General features: G+C 36.7%; 1 protein-coding gene across 1 annotated transcript in view; it reads right to left on the bottom strand.

Moving 5' to 3' along the window:
- Positions 1-18,863, bottom strand: part of LOC126692212 (short chain aldehyde dehydrogenase 1-like) — a 43,714-nt gene that overhangs the window by 16,637 nt on the left and 8,214 nt on the right. The gene's annotated exons all lie outside the window — the stretch shown is intronic.

Below are 18,863 nucleotides of genomic sequence, written 5' to 3'. Positions count from 1 at the left end.
TTATGTTTTGGAGAGTTTTGTGCTCTTGGTTGGGATTTTTATCATAGGGGTTGGGAAAACTTAATTTTTGTCAAATTTCTTCATGGGATTGGTTTCTTTTGTTGATTTGCATTGGATGTTGGCCCCTTGTGGCAGAAAGAACATGTATTAAGGGTGGATTTCATGATGTTCATGCATTGTTTCACATTATTGTTCATAGTGTGCATGCTAGGTGTTTGATAAAATGCCTCATAGACATTTTCTCGCTTGTTTGAACTCCGATGAGTACCAAACTTTGGGGTTTCTCATGTTTCCTCATTAGGAACATGTTTGGTTCATTAGTTGTGTATTTTGCACACTTTGCCCCTCATGTGCATTTTTCATGCATTGGTCATGCATTGCACTTAGCCACCTCTTGCACACACTTTTGTTACCTTTGTCCTGCATTGGTCTTTACCTTATTTCTTCATCCTAGCATGTCATGCTTACCTTATGCTTTGTAGCATGTTACCTTGTCTTAGGTTTGAGCTTCATTTTCTCATTCATCTTGCACCCATCATGCATCATTAGCATTGTTCATACCTTCATCTCTTGCCCTCGTTTTTTTCTTGACCCTTTGTCTATTCCTGACAAAAAGGGGGAGAGTATACTCTAGAGAATGTTTCGGAGTATTTTGTCATTTCTATATGACTCTTGTGCACATCCTTAGGGGGAGAAATTCTATTTCTCATGCACATTTGTAGGGGGAGAGATATTCCATAGGGGAGATGCATATACCAAGGGGGAGAAGACATTGTGTTAACTAGAAAACCTTGTTCTATTTGTTTTCTTGTTGGCTTTATGGTGCTTTGAGTTATGCTTTGTTGTTCTCATTGCATCATGTTTGTGCTTTGGACATGCATATATCCCTATGCTATTATGCTTCATTGAATACATGTTCAGATGATCATTTGCTTTGCTATGTGATCATTATAGCCATTTCTATACTTGTTATATTATACTTGTTCTTTATTACTTGCTTTACCTTGAGGGTCTAATGTGTTTTGTGCAAGTGTTTCAGGTTACAAGTATATATGTTCCAAGTGCATCACAGCTTCTCATCACTTTAAAGGGGAGAAATTTTAAGCAATGTTCTTGATGCCTAAAAGCGGTAATCAATCCACCCGAAAATAACCAATGAAATACATGAAAAAAATGCATGAAACCATGAAATAAAATGCAAAAGGAAGGGCATAAAGGACTTACCGGCTTAGAGAGAGGAAAACCTTGCAAAAATTTCGAAGGAAAATGACAAAAAATTTGTTGGTGACCCTTGTCCAATTCAGAGAGAGAGAAAAGTTTAAAAAACTTTTTGAAAAGTAAGTTTGAACAAGTCAAACTCTGATTTTAAAAACCTGATTTAGGATTTTCGATTAATCGAAACAGACAGAGGCTTCTTTAAAAATTTTAAAACAATTTTGATTGATCGAAAAACAGATTGGATCAATTGAAGCAGATAGAGGCTCACAAAATTTTTGAGAAGAAAAAAAAAAACACAGTTTTTGAAAAAAAAAACAAAACACATTTTAGAAACACCTCAAAGCATTGAAATTGATTAACAAAATGCATGAGTATGTGATGAAATGTATTTCAAAAACAATTGTTTTAAACCCAGTTTCCCAAAAATAAGATTTTCAAATGTTCTCCATAAATTCTCAAGCATCAAATCTGTTTTGCATAAAAACTCAAAGTATTTGCAAACTTGGTTGGTCAAACCAAAGACACACACAATAACATGTACAATGTTTAGCAAAGAGTAACTTGTATAGTGTGTGCAACTAGCAAAAACTTGAAATACATGTGAGGTGATATGTAAATAGAAATCAATCACAAAGTCTACAAAATTCATCACATAGGATTTGAAAGAGACTATCACCAAAAGAGTTACATCATATAACTACCACATCTTCTAGATCATAAGCTTGTAATCATGTAAGTTTCTTGATTTTGCCTCATATTGTACACACAAATTTTAATTATTCAGAAACTTATTAAAATAGCCGGGATAATGTACACACCAATTTTAGCAATTATTTGATTTAGCTTTAAGTCCAATAATGTACACACCAATTGTAGTATTTAAACCGATGCTACACCTTATGATCTTTTTGTGCGTGTGCTACACTTTCTCGAGCCCAAAATCTTACGATATGCACTAAGGTGTTCATGATTGGCTAGTGAACAGTGGTGAGATGGTTATTTATGCCTTTCTCTAAAGGTCCAAGTCCGACAGTCAAAGACATGTGACTTCAAGATCAAGACAAAGAGATCAAAACCATAAACATCTTTCCCACACAACATGCACTACAAAGCTTCAACTAGTAAAGTGTAATAAGTAATCTCATCAAACCTAAACAAAGTATAAAAGACATGTTATGTGAAAATGAATTGACCAACCTTGTTTTCAAAACCAAGAAAATAGTGCAAAACACAACTTGCTTCCTTTTTCTTCCTTTTTATTTTATTTTTTTTATTTTTTATATTTAAAAATAAACAAAAACAACCTAGAATGAAATGCATGAATGTTATGCAATGCAAATCCTAGAAACAAAGAAAACAAAAAACCAAAGAACAATGGTTACAAAGAATAGCAATGAAGCACAAGGACCATGTTAGAAGGACTCAATTAGATTGAGCCTTTTGCATCCAAAACTTTTTAGATACACCATGAGCATTGGAGTTCTTATTCACATGGGAATGATTTCCAACTCTAGGATTGGAATAAAGGTTTAGAGCCTTTACCAATTCACCAATGAGTACCATAGGATCTTGTGCTTGAGGCACAGGTACTTTTGGTTTGTTTGCTCTCTTAACAGCTTGCAGCATGTAATAGTTTGGACGAATGTGTCCAGTCTTTCCACAAAAATGACAAACCCATGCAGGCTTATCATGTGACTTGTCCTTAAAAGGGGTAGACTGCTTAGGTTTAGACTCTTTCAGATCAACTCTAATCTTCCTAGGAGATGTTACTTCTAAGGGTTTGACAACCTCACTCACAGGGGGTTCATAAGAAGATGAAGGAACAAAGATAGTGGAATTGGGTGTAGACACATTGATGCTTTCTACAAAACCTAGCCCAGTTTTGTTAGAAGGAGACTTTTGAACACTAAGCATATGATCAAGTTTGGAACTAGCAGACCTATTATATTGTTCTCTAGCAACAGAAAGCTCATGTTCCAAATTCTTAACTTTATCAAGCAAAAGCATGTTCTCAGTCTTCACATTATTCAAAAGTTCAGTAGCATCAAACAATTTAACAAGAAAAATTTTCTTATCAAGCTCAAAAGATGCAATTTTCTTCAAGCCTAATTCAACATTCATAGCATCCTTTGCAGCAACTTTGTAAAGTTTATTGTAGGCTTCTTGAAGATCCGCATCCTCAGAGAGTTCCCCATCAGAAGGGTTCTCTTTAGCAGATACATTTTCATTGACTACAGCAGTAGCAGTGAAAGCAATGAAGTTTCCATCCTCGTTACAACCAGACTCATCATCAGAAACTTCACCATCACTAAGGGTTATAGCCATAGTCTTACCCTTAGACTTCAAGTAAGTAGGACATTCAGATTTCATGTGACCATACCCTTGACATCCAAAACACTAAGGACCCATAGAATTATTAGAAGATTGACCTACTTTTTCTCTAAGTTTATCAGTGTTGTTAACCTTGGTGGGATCATTCTTCCTAAAGTTTATAGGTTCAGTAATGTTCTTATCTCTTTCCAATCTGTTGTTGTTTCTAAGGAAATTCCTAAAGTTCTTGGCAAGGTAAGTAATCTCTGTAGCAGAGAGCTCATCATCAAATCCACCAACATCAACATCATCAACTAACTTAAGAGCCATTGATTTGGATTTGCTAGTCTTAGGTAGGTCCAACTCGCAGGATTGAAGAGATCTTACAAGTTCATCAACAGGGATGGAGTCCACATCCTTGCTCTTAGTGATGGCAGTTACTTTAGGTCTAAAATCTTCAGTCAAAGATCTAAGAATCTTCCTACCAATTTTAGGTTGATCATAGATTTCACCCAAGTTATATGCAGAATTAACAATATCATTAAGTTTAGCATATAATTCATCAAAAGATTCATCATCAGACATCCTAATGCTTTCAAATTTAGAAGTTAATTGCTACGATTTATTGATTTTAACTGCCTTTGTGCCTTCATGCATAGTTTGGAGGATATTCCAAGCAGTACGAGCAAGTTCAACATTAGAGATTCTCTTAAATTCCTCCATAGAAACAGCATTAAAGATAGCATTCATAGTTTTGTTATTGAACGAGGCTGCTTCTTTTTGAGAAGTTTGCCACTCACTAACAGGAGTAGTGGGCTTCTCCCATCCATATTCAACGGAGTTCTAGACTCTTTCATCAATTGATTTTAGGAATGCTTTCATCCTTACTTTCCAATAAGCATAATTATTCCCATCAAAGTGAGGAGGAATAACAAGAGAATGTTCGTGTTCCATGACAATAGGGGTCAAGGATCAGCTCAGAGATCAAAAGATCAACAACAAGAGAGCAACCTACTCTTATACCACTTGTGAGTTTTTAGACCCCTTAAAAACACAATTGGATTAACTTAGGTAGTTAGCCAAGTTATTACTTAGTCCAAATTCCAAATCTAGGTTATCACAATCAAACAATCATATCATGCATAGCAGCGAAAAGATAAATAACACAATGATATGATCACCCAGGAAACCAAACCAGTAAAAAGTTAGGGAGGATTTAACCTAGCTATCCTCAAGGTAAACCTAAATCCACTATGAAAGAATCGAAGTTTTACAATAGGATTTAGACCACTAACATCCCATTGCTACCCACCTGTGGAAACTTACTGACACGACTACGTGCAAGCTCCGAGACCACGGACTCCTTCTTTCTTGGATTCTCCAGCAAGTACAAGCACACTTGCTTGTGTTTCTTTAAGTTCTTATGGCAGCAACTGAATGGTCATCAAGCTCTTGAAGAAATCTCCTTCTTGATAATCCTAAGCTTGTATAAAGGAAGGCTCCTCACGGATCTCACAAGAGATTTACACAAACAGCAATATGAGCAACACTAAAACGTGGCTAAGGTTTGCCTTATATAACTAGGGCAAAAACACAAAACCCTAAATGTTTTAAATGAACTAGGGCTGAGTTTAAATTCTGCAGAAAAACGCATTCTGTCCGATTTTCGATTGATCGAGCCTAAGCTTCGATCGATCGAACCGGGCCAAAATGCACTTTTAATTCTGCATCAACTTGAATCCAACTTTACATAAATGGAATAACTTTGAGCAAGTCTAAACATGACTAAATATCTTGTTTTGATTATGGTTTGCCAACAATACACATTAGAGTTCTAAATACATTAGTTCTTAATTCTTTAGAACCTAACAATTTACATCAAAATTATAAAATTATATATTTGTAAAATAGAATGATGGAAATTGAATGTTCAATTAGTGTGTAAAAAACTAATGAATGTTTAGACCCCCAATTTTAACAATACCAACACAAGCTTATACACAAACAATATATGTGCATAATGATGAATATAAGCTATAACCAAATAGGTAAAACACTCATTAGCATAACCATAGCGAAGAGAGATGCAAATATAAAGATAGCATCGACATGTGTTATTGAAGAGTAAATCGAAGAACTCGACTCCAGCTGTCGTGACCCTTCATTTCCCTGCATGCTTTACATGTGTGCCACTTTGGCGTCTTGCTAATCGCGAGTCAGTAGCGAGATCCAGTCGCAAGACTCCTTTGATTGCACACATCTTGAGTTTTCTTTACACTCTCTCACACACAACCCTTGCATAAATCCCACCTAAATACAAGGTATCTAATTGCTAAAATACAAGCAAATTTGGCATGGAATAAAGCCAACACTTGATTGAATAAATTCAACCTTACAATCTCCCCCTTTGGCTATTCCGTGACAAAACCCTAAAAGAAACTCTAGACTTAAAATGTGAGTTGGGAACAGTTACCAAAACCCACTCACATCTAACTCTAGAAACTGTGAAGCTCTTGAACTAAATGGATAAGTTTTCCTGAAAACAATAACACAAGATGATCATTGTAAGCAGAAATCTTGAAATACATATGGAACAAGCACAATGCGATCAAGCAATAATGACTATACCAATAAAGCATGGCTTGACCAAACATGAACAATCACTATAAATAGTAATCACAATGATCATTCACATAAGGAATGAACATCCAGACATGTAAGCAAATAAGCTCAATGCAAAATATCATTTGCATGTCCAACACACAACCAATACAAAAACACAAAGGTAGTTGCATCAAGGGTACAAGATCCAACAAAGGCACAAGTGTGGAGTGCTAAAGAAAATGCATAACATAAACTAAAAGTACTAGGCTACAAAAGCAAAGGTACATAATTAAATATGGTTTAAATAACTAAAGCATTCAAGCATTCATAACACACCATGTCCAAATATTTTAAAACTCAAGTACTAAAGTTATAGAGTACTTAAAAACCAAACCAAGGTACTAAAATAAGTGCTATGAAAACCCATAATAGAAACTAAATCCAAACATAAACCATAAAAACTATAAAAACTTTTAAAGTTTCTCCCCCTCAAGGTAAGGAACCCCCTCAAAAGCTACTCCATCTACTCCCCCTTTTTGACCAGAATGGCCAAAGGGCTAAGGCTGGTCAGTGAAGCTATCAAACTTGGCTGAAACCAAATTGATCTGTTCTTGAATAGTAGTCAGCCTGATAGAGTGCTCATTTTGGACGTCTCGTAGGCTGTCAATCCTCTCAAGAATGATCTGAAATGCATCTAGAGACACTTCTAAAGATGATGAGGCTTTGCTCCTTTTACCACAACTTCGTGAAGTTGAGGGTTCTCCTTTTGCTTCAGTCTCGATGTCCATAGGCTCTCCTTGTGCTTGATCACCCTCCTCTTCATCACTCGTAAGACAAACTTTGATCCTTGCGATTGTTAGAGCATTGATAGCTGGAGGAGTAAGCATAAGGCTGATGTCTTCGAGAATTTCCACACCTTTTGCATGAAAGAGCCTCATGAGTAGACTAGGGAGAATAAGCTTTGCCCTTGTAGTTGTCCTTGTTTCATCGGCAATGATGGAGAATGCATGAGCACTAATGTCAATGTAGGTATTTTCCCAAAGCTCCATGAGAAAAATGGCTCTAGCATTGTTGATGGTGGCCATCTTCTTCACCAGGTACAGATTGAACATCATAATGTAAGATATCTCAAATCTGGTGGAAAAGCAGTTGTGTTGAGACATCTTCCTTCTCTAACACCACCGATATGGGATTGAACTGTCTCTATGGAAAGCATTCTATCTTTGAAGTGAGTGAAATCATGTTCTAGGTCCTCAAAGCGAAGAACTTCATCATTATCCTCCACGTCAATGGTGAACTCATGGCCTCTAATTCAACAATCTATTTCATCCTCTCGTAAAATGACATTGGCATAGAATTCCCGAATCAATGGTTCACATACCTCGGGGAGATCACCAAGGAGCTTTTCCTAACCTCTATCTTGAAAACAGCCTAGGATAAAGTAGTCCTTCAAATCAACAAGGTCCATAAATCACTCTTGGATGATTGGAGCCTTCTCAAAGAACTTATTGTATCTCTCAAAGTGTTGGGTAGAACAGAATCGAGTATTGTCCATTTTCTTCCTTTTGTTAGCGTGTTGTGTAGTGGTCTTCTTATTTGGAGTCATCTGTAAAAACAGAGCAGCAGGTACCACAAAACAGAGTACAAAATATGATAATAAACTCGATTAGTAACCAGTTAGTACTAATACAATGGACATTGAAATACAACCCTAAAGACAAAAATTTAAAGTGTAGTTCAATCAAAATTGATATGTAAAGACATTATTCATCAATACATGATAGAAACATGACATTAAGCACTCAAACATGTCAAAGTGTGTGTGTGTGTGTGTGCGCGCGCATCAAATGCAAAAGTGTGCAAATTAGGGCTAAGTGTAAAAACACATAATCATATGATGTTTCAAAATCAAAACCACATGATTATCCCTACACCCATTGTATTCCATGGAATCCAAAGAGACACAAGAAAACATCTATGAGACATTTTATCATGGACACGATATGCACAACACAACATAAATATGGTATAATGCACAAAAATGAGAAGCAAACATGTAAAACATGTATAATAAGCATTATACTAACAAAACCAACAAAACCCATACATAAAACTCAACAAAACATCGATAACCATATTCTAACATCATGTTTTCAAATCTCAACAAAAACACAAAATCCAAGAAATCTAGGCCTAGAAACATAAAATGCTTTGAGAATAAGAGAAAACCCATACCTTTTCTTGAAGATTGGAGAATGATTGATGAAGAAAATGGAGGTTTTGTGAGTGAAAATGGTGGTTTTGGAAGAGGGAGAGGCAAACAAGACAATGAAACAGCACGTGATGTGAGGGAAAACTAAAAAGTTTTTGAAAACTGTCTTGGATTTAACCCTATTTGTGCAAAACACGCATTTTTCGCAATTGGAATGAGTCGCGAGCAAGTTGCCAAGTCAAGTCGCCAAAATCCCGTGTGACAAATTTTGAAAAATTTGTTTAAATGTTTTTCGTGACTGGAAGGTCCACTCACGAGTAAGTCACAAAGGGAGTCGCGAAGCATTCTAAGTAAACTCGTGACTGGAGCTTCCACTTGCGAACTAGTCGCCAAACTGAGTCGCGAAAATGATAAAAAACCAGAAAATTTTCAAATTTTCTAAGTCTTTTTCGCGACTAGGGGCTTGACTCGCTAGAGAGTTGCGAGAGCTTCTGAGTAAGCTCGCGACTGGCTTGACCCATGAAAGTGAGTCGCCAAAACAGAGCTGCATAGTTTTTGAAATTTTTGAAAATTTTCAAAACAATTAAAATACTAAAAAATCTTTTTTTGTTTGATCAACATATGATTGAGTAAGTGCAACACATTTAATCAAGTACAATCACACAAATGAATAAGGCCTTCATTGAATATAGACGTGTGATGTGTGTGGGTACCAAAGATAAGGTAGTCTTTAGTCTAATGTGAAGTTTCAATGATCAATTCAACCAGGACATACACAATTAGCACTAGGAAGAGTAACCAATCTCAATTATAGAAGTATGCATATATGACCTCGCACAAAACTTGAATACATAATTTTGAAACTTTTCATTTGGCTTCATACATTTCATAACATTTGATCATTTTGGAACAATATATCTCATTTTGAGATCGATGTCTAAAATTTTTTATATTTCAATTTGATTAGTAAGCCTTTGGCTTTTGGGCACCATACATTTTCATAAAAGTCACTTTCCCTTTTTCCTAGTCAAATACTAGTATGTGTAACGGCTTTTTTAGCTCATTATCTCTTTTCATTTTAAGATTTACATTGGTTGAGCTCTTTAAGCAAAAAAAAAAAAAAAAAAAAGTGGGAAGATATATAAGCACAAGTCTATGCAAGTCTCAAGATCAACAAAACCATTGACTAATCATTCATGACAAGTTTGAAGATCTATTTACAACAGTCACATAGATGTCAAGATTTTTCCTACAAAGATATGAGTGCATAGAGAACAAACTACGCTCGTAAATGCACAAAGCCATTTGTATGAAAGTACAAGGCAAAACATGCGTGTGACAAAACACAATAATGCCGATCAAACTTTTTCGATTTTCTACTTTTTATGTGTTTTTGGATTTTTGACACAAAAAAGAGTAAAGATTGATCAAAAAGAAAAAATTCAAAGCTCTTAAAAACAAAGAAAAATTTGTCAAAACATGCTAGAATGATTACTAGGAAAACAACCAAACAAAGTCACAACATATAGAAAGAATTGATGCATGGACATGTTCTAATGCTTATGCATGTGTACCCTTCTTCACCCACAAGGCATGTGTGTTTAGGGTGATATCCTTAGAGGATTGGGGACTTGAGTTATGATTCTCAAACCTTAGTGTGAATTTTTCCAAATAGGAGGTGATGGTGTCTATCATCATTATCACATCACCAATATTAGACTTAAATTCTCGCCCTTTTGAATGCTTGAGATTCCCTTTGCCATTTCTTTGTTCTCTTGGCCTTTGAGAGCTGCCATTCTTTAATACCTAAAGCTTGTGGCAATTAGGTCTAGTGTGTCCTTGGATTCTACAATGATGGCAAAAGTGTTGAGTTTGTGGTCCCCTTTGTGACTTTGAAAGAGATTTTCCTTTGGCTTCTTCTCAAACTTCCCTTCTCAATAGTTGGAATTGCTACCACTGGTTCCTTTACTTTAACAAACTTCATCTCCTTAGACACATTAGCGCTTGAACTACTTTCTCCGATGTATCCTAAGCCGCTTTTGTTAGAAAAGGGCTTTTAATGTGTAAGCACTTTGTCAAGCTTTTTATAGGCAACCCACTCCACTTTAGCATTAGCTTGAATCACTTCAGGCTCAAGAAACATGATCTTGGTATAGGCTTCAGTTAGTTCTCTGTTCTACGTCTCAACTTCACATTTAGTCTCCTTGTACCACACTAGAAGACTTTTGTAGTCTTGCTCTGCTCTTTTCATTTTTCTTATGGCTGCCTTAGCCACTTTTGCATACTCTCTGGTCTTTTCTAGAAGAGAATTATAAGTTTCTTGCAATCCCTTTGTTCCTTTATGGACACATTCTTCATCTACATCATCGGATTCCTCCCCAACTCCCATTGACTCCACTTCAGTGTGCTCACCGAGCTCTTCTACTAGTGCATTCAAATCTTCGGAAGAGTCCATGGGTGCAATGGTCATAAATTCAGAGTAGTTTCCTTCTCCATCACAACTTTCTTCCAAATCTGAATTTGAACTATTTGAGTCACTAAAGGTAGTGGCAAATACTTTACCATTTGCCTTTAAATAAGTGGGGCATTCTTTCTTTACATGCCCATGCCTTTTGCACTCAAAGCACGTGACCATTTGATATGGGGGGGAGTCTTTTGAATCCTTCTTCTTGAAGTCTTTCTTGTCCTTCTTCAAATTTGAGAATTTTCCCTTCTCAAAGGACTTCCCATCTCTTTTGAACTTCAAGAACTTGCGGAAGTTCTTAGCAAGGTACACCATTTCCTTTTCAACCTCATCCTTATCCATGGAGTCTTGAGCTTCCACTCTCTCATTGATTGTCTTTAGAGCAAGAGATTTGCTCTTCCTTTGTAATGGTAGAGATAGCTTATAGGTTTGAGGAGATGAGTTCTTGAATTTTAATCTCATCAAGGTCTTTGTTCTCTTCGATGGCAATGACCTTTGCACGAAATCTCTCCGGAATGATCGTAGGATCTTCCTCACAATCTTGGAGTCCTTTGTCTTTTCTCCCAAGTTAAATTTCCCAATCACCACTTCATTTAGCTTCCCATAAAATGAGTCGAATGACTCGTCTTCACTCATCTTCAGCTCCTTAAAGCGTGTGGTAAGCATTTGCAACTTGGTGTCCTTCACCTTTTTGGTGCCTTCATAGGTCGTCTCCAAGATTTACCACACCTTCTTGGCAATTGTAACATGAGAAATCCTGTGAAACTCATCAAGAGTGAAAGTTCAATATGTGTATAAAACACCCTTGAACGTTTAGACCCCCAAATACAAAATAACCAATTCAAGCTTTATGACAAACAACTAGTGTGCAGAAAATGAACATAAGCTATAAACAAAATTGGAAATCAATCTAAGCCAATTATAAATCACATCCATAGCAGAAAATAAAAGGCAAAGATAAAGGGAAGGAAGATGCAAACACAGGGACAACACACGATGTGTTATCAAAGAGGAAATCGAAGCCCTTGGAGTAAAACCTCTCCGCTGCCCTCCAAGCGGTAAGTAATCCACTAGAAAATGTAGTTGGGATACATGAACAGCAATAGACCCTCCAAGCCTAATCTACCCAATGTACCTAAGCCCTCCAAGCTTCTTGCTCCAACGAGGTTGCGTCGAACCTATTTCTTTTCTAGCTTCCTGGATTCCGCTACTTGACCATAGCATCAACCAATGTAGATTGGTTCCTTCCTAACTGCTTCCTAGAACATCAAATAGCCCTCTTACAGTAATGGATATGGTAAGAAAAGGTTTTGGTAAAAAGACCTCTCAAGGGTTTAACAATGGAGAGGAAGAGAGTTGAGGAATTTGAAGAGACTCTTATGTAAAGATTGTAGATGAATCAATCTTGTTTTACTCTAGGGTTTCTCTCTCAAAATTCTCTCTGGAAGCTCTCTTTCATTTGTGGGTATAAAGGGTATTTATATTGGGGTGAGAATGGAATGTGAAGAGTCAAGTTTTTCAAAACAAGGGTGGCTCGCGGCTTGGCCTCGTGGCTTGACTGAGTCGCGAGTTCCAGCCGCGAGGTAACTGAACGACCAATTACCCTTATTTGTCTTGTAGTGCTCCAGCTAGCATAACGCTTCAACTTCTGGCATGCTTGGCACGTGTGCTGCTTCTGGCGGCTTGAAGCCGCGAGTTACCCGTGAGATCCAGTCGCGAGTCTCTTTTTTCTTGCACACTCTTGAGCATTTGAACACTCCATCTCACTCACTACCCTTACAACAATCCCACCTAAATACAGGATTACTAAATCCTGAAATACAAGCAAATTTGGCACGGAATAAAGCTAACAAGATGGTTGATTAACACGATGCAATACACCGATTTGTCCTTTGAGGTAGAACACACAATAGGCACAAAATCGAGTACCACAACATGATTGCAACAAATATTATCATCATTTTTAGCAATAGGTTCAGCAATCAAACACTTGGCATGCATCTTAAGAGATTCATTTTCACATTTTAACTCATCAACAAGTTTGTTAGACAAAATAAGTTTAGCATCCAAGTCTATATTCAAACATTCAAACTCTTTTAGCTTTTCAAGAGAATCTTCAGCAAGTTTTTTATATTTCTCAACCAATTTGTTGGATTCATTGAGCTTAGCAATCAAATCATCCTTTTCACAAAATAACTTGCTCAAATTCTTTTGAAACTTCTTAGCATTTTTCTTCAAGAGTTTGTCGTTTGGAATATCAACAACATCAAATGATTCATGCAACATAGCATCACAATCATGAGGATTCGCACTCATAGAGGCATTTTCACAAACACGTGACATGATACATTTATCATCAACCAAATTGTACAAAGAGGCATACAAAGCACAATCCATGGCAAATAAACACCAGGGGTCAAGGATCACACTTAGGTATTTAAACCACAACAAGTGCACCCGCCCTGATACCAAATGAAAGTTCAAATAGTGTATAAAACACACTCGAACGTTTAGACCCCCAAATACAAAATAACCAATTCAAACTTTATGACAAACAACTAGTGTGCGGAAAATGAACATAAGCTATAAACAAAATTGGAAATCAATCTAAGTCAATTATAAATCACATCCACAGCAGAAAATAAAAGGCAAAGATAAAGGGAAGGAAGATGCAAACACAGGGACAACACACGATGTGTTATCAAAGAGGAGACCGAAGCCCTCGGCTTAAAACCTCTCCGCCGCCCTCCAAGCGGTAAGTAATCCACTAGAACAGCAATAGACCCTCCAAACCTAATCTACCCAGTGTATCTAAGCCCTCCAAGCTTCTTCCTCCAACGAGGTTGCGCCGAACCTATTTCTTTTCTAGCTTCCCGGATTCCGCTACTTGACCATAGCATCAACCAATGTAGATTGGTTCCTTCCTAACTGCTTCCCAGAACACCAAACAGTCCTCTCACAGTAATTGATATAGTGAGAAAAGGTTTTGGTAAAAAGACCTCTCAAGGGTTTAACAATGGAGAGGAAGAGAGTTGAGGAATTTGAAGAGACTTTTATGTAAAGATTGTAGATGAATCAATCTTGTTTTACTCTAGGGTTTCTCTCTCAAAATTCTCTCTGGAAGCTCTTTTTCTTTTGTGGGTATAAGGGGTATTTATACTAGGGTGAGAATGGAATGTGAAGAGTCAGGTTTTTCAAAACAGGGGTGGCTCGCTGCTTGACTGAGTCGCGAGTTCCAGCCGCGAGGTAACTGAATGGCCAGTTGTCCTATATTGTCCTGTAGTGCTCTAGCTAGCATGACGCTTCAACTTCTAGCATGCTTGGCATGTGTGCTGCTTTTGGCGGCTTGAAGCCGCAAGTCACCCGCGAGATCCAGTCGCGAGTCTCTGTTTTCTTGCACACTCTTGAGCATTTCAACACTCTATTTCACTTACTATCCTTAGAACAATCCCACCTAAATACAGGGTTACTAAATGCTGAAATACAAGCAAATTTGGCACGGAATAAAGCCAACAAGATGGTTGATTAAATTCAACCTTACAATGAGAAACACCACAGAAAATAGCATTTAAAGAATTGCTATTAGCGTTAGCTGCCGCAAGGGCTGCCTTATTCCATGTGGATTTGGCGGCCTCTGGCCTTGTCCATCCTATCTCTGCAGCATCCCAAACACTATCATCAATGGAACATAGAAATGCCCTCATATGGACTTTCCAAAATGAATAGTTGCTCCCATCAAAATATGGAGAAGCATTAAACGATGGAGATCTATCCATCTCAAAAAGGGTCTAGGATCACACTTAGGTAATGAAACCACAACAAATGCACCTGCTCTGATACCAATTGAATGTTCAATTAGTGTGTAAAACACTAATGAATGTTTAGACCCCCAATTTTAACAATACCAACACAAGCTTATACACAAACAATATATGAGCGAAATGATGAATATAAGCTATAACCAAATAGGTAAAACACTCTATACTATAATTAATCACAAACACAGTAGCAATTAAAGATAAAGAGTAAGAGAAGAGAGATGCAAACACAAAGATAACACTGGCACGAGTTTTCGAAGAGGAAATCAAAGAACTTAGGGAAAAACCTCTCCGCTGCCCTCTAAGCGGTCAAATGATCCACTAAAGAATAAAGTTGGGATACATGAATAACATAAGACCCTCCAAGCCTAATCTACCCAATGCATCTAAGCCATCCAAGCTTCTTGCTCCAACAAGGTTACACCTAACCTTGTCTTTTTTAGCTTCCTGGATCCCGCAATAAGCCCATTACATCAACCAAATAAATTGGTCTTCTCTGAACTGCTTCCCAAGCACCAAAATACCTCCTCACTAATATGGGTATGGTGAGATAAGGATTTGGCAAAATGTACCTCTCAAGGATATGTCAATGGAGAGGGTGAGAGTAGAGGAATTCAGAGAATCAAATGACAAAGATTGTGGATAAGTCAATCTTGTTTTTCTCTAAGATTTCTCTCTTAAAATTCTCTCTGAAAGCTCTCTACATTTCGTGGGTATAAGGGTATTTATAGTAGTGTATGTGAGGAATGTGAAAAGTTAGTTTTCATCCAAACAGGGCTTTCTGGCGACTCAGCCTTGCGAGTGGAATAAGTTGCGAGTTTGAGTCACGAGCTAACTGCCTGGCCAGACTGTACATTTTGTCCTATAGTGCTCCAGTTGTTGTGACCCTTCAGTTCCCTGCATGCTTCACACGTGTGCCACTTTGGTGACTTGCCAGTCACAAGACTCCTTTGATTGCACACATCTTGAGTTTTCTTCACACTCTTTCACACACAACCTTTACATAAATCCCACCTAAATACAGGGTATCTAATTGCTAAAATACAAGCAAATTTGACACGGAATAAAACCAACACTTGATTGAATAAATTCAACCTTATAGAAATAATTTTTTGTAATTGTTTAATTTTTAGGGAGAAAAAAATTATCTGCAATAAAATTTATAGAATAAATTATACTTATTCAATATAAGTTTGATATGAGTTTTGATTATCATGATAATTTCTTTTAAGAGAATGAATAATTTGAATAATTTATTTAAATAAAATTACACATACATACACACACATATATATATATATATACACACACACATATATTCTGAATGTATAATTAACCTCGTGCAATTAATTTAAAAGTAACGATGTTAAAACAAATGAATAACTATCCTAAAGATTATATTTGTATATTTATAACCTTTATATTTAAAATGACACTTACTTAAATTTAGTTATACCGAAGTGGACTGAAATGCTACGTTAATGTGGCTCAACAAAAGTATAGCAAAAATAAATACTATGTTTAAGATTTTAGATATTACAAGTTCTGGGATTTATATTTTTTTTGATAAATTTGGATTTAGAATATGTGCTTTCAACCTAAACTTATCTTTTCCCATTATGTAAGTGCACAAAAGTGAATTAAAGTGGATCAAAATGGACCGAAGCGGTCCAAATGGACCAAATTGGAACAAAGTGGACTAAATGAATATAATAGGACCGAATAGGAACAAGGTGGACTAAATGGACCGAATAGGACCTAATTGGACTGAATAGGACTAAAATAGACCAAATAAGAACAAATGAACAGATTAGGACTAAAGTAGATAGAATGGACTAAATAGGACCAATGTGGACTGAATATAACCCAAGTGGACATTATGGACCGAATAGAACCTATGTGGACTGAATAGAACCAAAGTGGACAAAATGGACCAAACGGCCTGAATAAGATTGAGATGGACCAAATAAGACCAATGTGAACCGTATAGGACCAAAGTGGACCGAATAGGACCAAGGTGGACCAAGTAGGACTGAAATGGACAGGATGGTTCTAAGTGGACAAAATAGGACCAATATGGACCAAATAGAGCCAATGCAGGCTGAGTGGACAAACCAAAGTGGATTGAAGAAGACCGAATGGACCGGATAGAATTTTAGTGGATTGAATGGACTAAATAGGACCAAGTTGGACTAAATAAAACCAATGTAGACTGCATAAAACTTTTGAATATTTATCTTTTCATTGCATTTTTAGGGCTTATATTTCTAATTTCTAATGTCTATTTTCTTTCTATTTTTTAACTCAAAACTAAAGAGTTTAGCCCAAATATAATAAAATTTCATACTTTTCAACCCAAAAATTAAGGAAAAAAAAAAAAGAGTTTAGCCCAAATATAATAAAATTTCATACTTTTCAACCTAAAAATTAAGGAAAAAAAAAATTTAAGTTAAATTTGAAATTGCAACCTATAAAAAGAATCAACTTAAGGCCCAATTAGTCTAAAATAGACTAAAGATGCCCAAAATTTACCGAGTAGCCCGAGCAAATTGGACCGAAGTAGACCTAATTAGATTGAACAGAAATTGTTTAATTTATAGGAAAAATAAATTATCTTCAATAAATATTAATGAACAAATTAACATTATATTACAATATAAAATAATTATTTATTCCCACTTATTGCGTGGGTCTGCGACTAGTAGCCTTTAATATGCAAAAGGAAAGGAATTGATGGCAGCTACGTAAATGTTCTCCATTGTGGTTAAGATAGAGAAGAAAACCCAGATCGATCATATAGATGTTCAAAAAATTGTTTAAAAAAAAACCATATATATTGAACATACCACAATAAAAAATGAAATAAGAAAAAGCCAACACTAGAATCAGACTTGAAAGTTCAAATAGTGTAAAAACACCTTTGAACGTTTAGACCCCCAATTTATAAATTAACCAATTCAAGTTTTAAGTCAAACAATTAGTGTGCGGAAAATGAACAAAAGCAATAAAACAGAATTGGAAAAACAATCTAAGCCAAATTAAAATCACAACCCACAACAGATAATAAAAGGCAAAGATAAAAGGGAAGGAAGATGCAAACACAAAGACAATACGCGATGTGTTATCGAAGAGGAAACCGAAACCCTCGGCGTAAAACCTCTCCACCGCCTTCCAAGCAGTAAACAATCCACTAGAAAATGTAGTTGGGATACATGGACAACAATAGACCCTCCAAGCCTAATCTACCCAGTGCACCTAAGCCCTCCAAGCTTCTTGCTCCAACGAGGTTGCACCGAACCTATTTCTTTTCTAGCTTCCCGGATTCCGCTACTTGACCATAACATCAACCAATGTAGATTGGTTCTTTCCTAACTGCTTCCCAGAACACCAAACAGCCCTCTCACAGTAATGGATATGGTGAGAAAAAGGTTTTGGTAAAATGCCTCTCAAGGATTTGACAATGGAGAGGAAGAGAGTTGGGGAATTTGAAGAGACTCTTATGTAAAGATTGTAAATGAATCAATCTTGTTTTACTCTAGGGTTTCTCTCTCGAAATTCTCTCTGGAAGCTCTCTTTCATTTGTGGGTATGAGGGGTATTTATACTGGGGTGAGAAAAGAATGTGAAACGTCAGGTTTTTCAAAACAGGGGTGGCTCGCGGCTTGGACTCGCGTCTTGACTGAGTCGCGAGTTCCAGCCGTGCGATAACAAAACGACCAGTTGTCCTATTTTGTCTTGTAGTGCTCCAGCTAGCATGACGCTTCAACTTCTGGCATGCTTGGCACGTGTGCTGCTTCTGGTGGCTTGCAGCCGTGAGTCACCCGCGAGATCAAGTCGCGAGACTCTGTTTTCTTGCACACTCTTGAGCATTCAATCACTCTATCTCACTCACTACCCTTACAACAAAATCCACCTAAATACAGGGTTACTAATTGCTGAAATACAAGCAAATTTAGTACGGAATAAAGCCAACAAGATGGTTGATTAAATTCAACCTTACAATCTCCCCCTTTGACTCTGAGACTGTGGAAGAGGTTGAGGTTGGTGATACAAAAAAATATGTTTTTTTGTTAGAAGGGAACTTTCATTAAAAACTAACGAATAGAAACAGAGGAAGATACATAAAATATGTTACTTTCAACTAATTTTGGTATCTAGATAAAGTTTTTTGCAATGGTATAGGACACAGCCAAAACAATTATTGTCTTTATAAGAAAAATTTCAGGTCATTTTAAAGA

The sequence above is a fragment of the Quercus robur genome, chromosome 7, assembly GCF_932294415.1.
Source record: "Quercus robur chromosome 7, dhQueRobu3.1, whole genome shotgun sequence".
In the NCBI taxonomy this organism is placed as follows: Eukaryota; Viridiplantae; Streptophyta; class Magnoliopsida; order Fagales; family Fagaceae; genus Quercus; species Quercus robur.
Note: the sequence above shows the minus strand (reverse complement) of the source record. Positions and strands in the feature narration are given on the sequence as shown.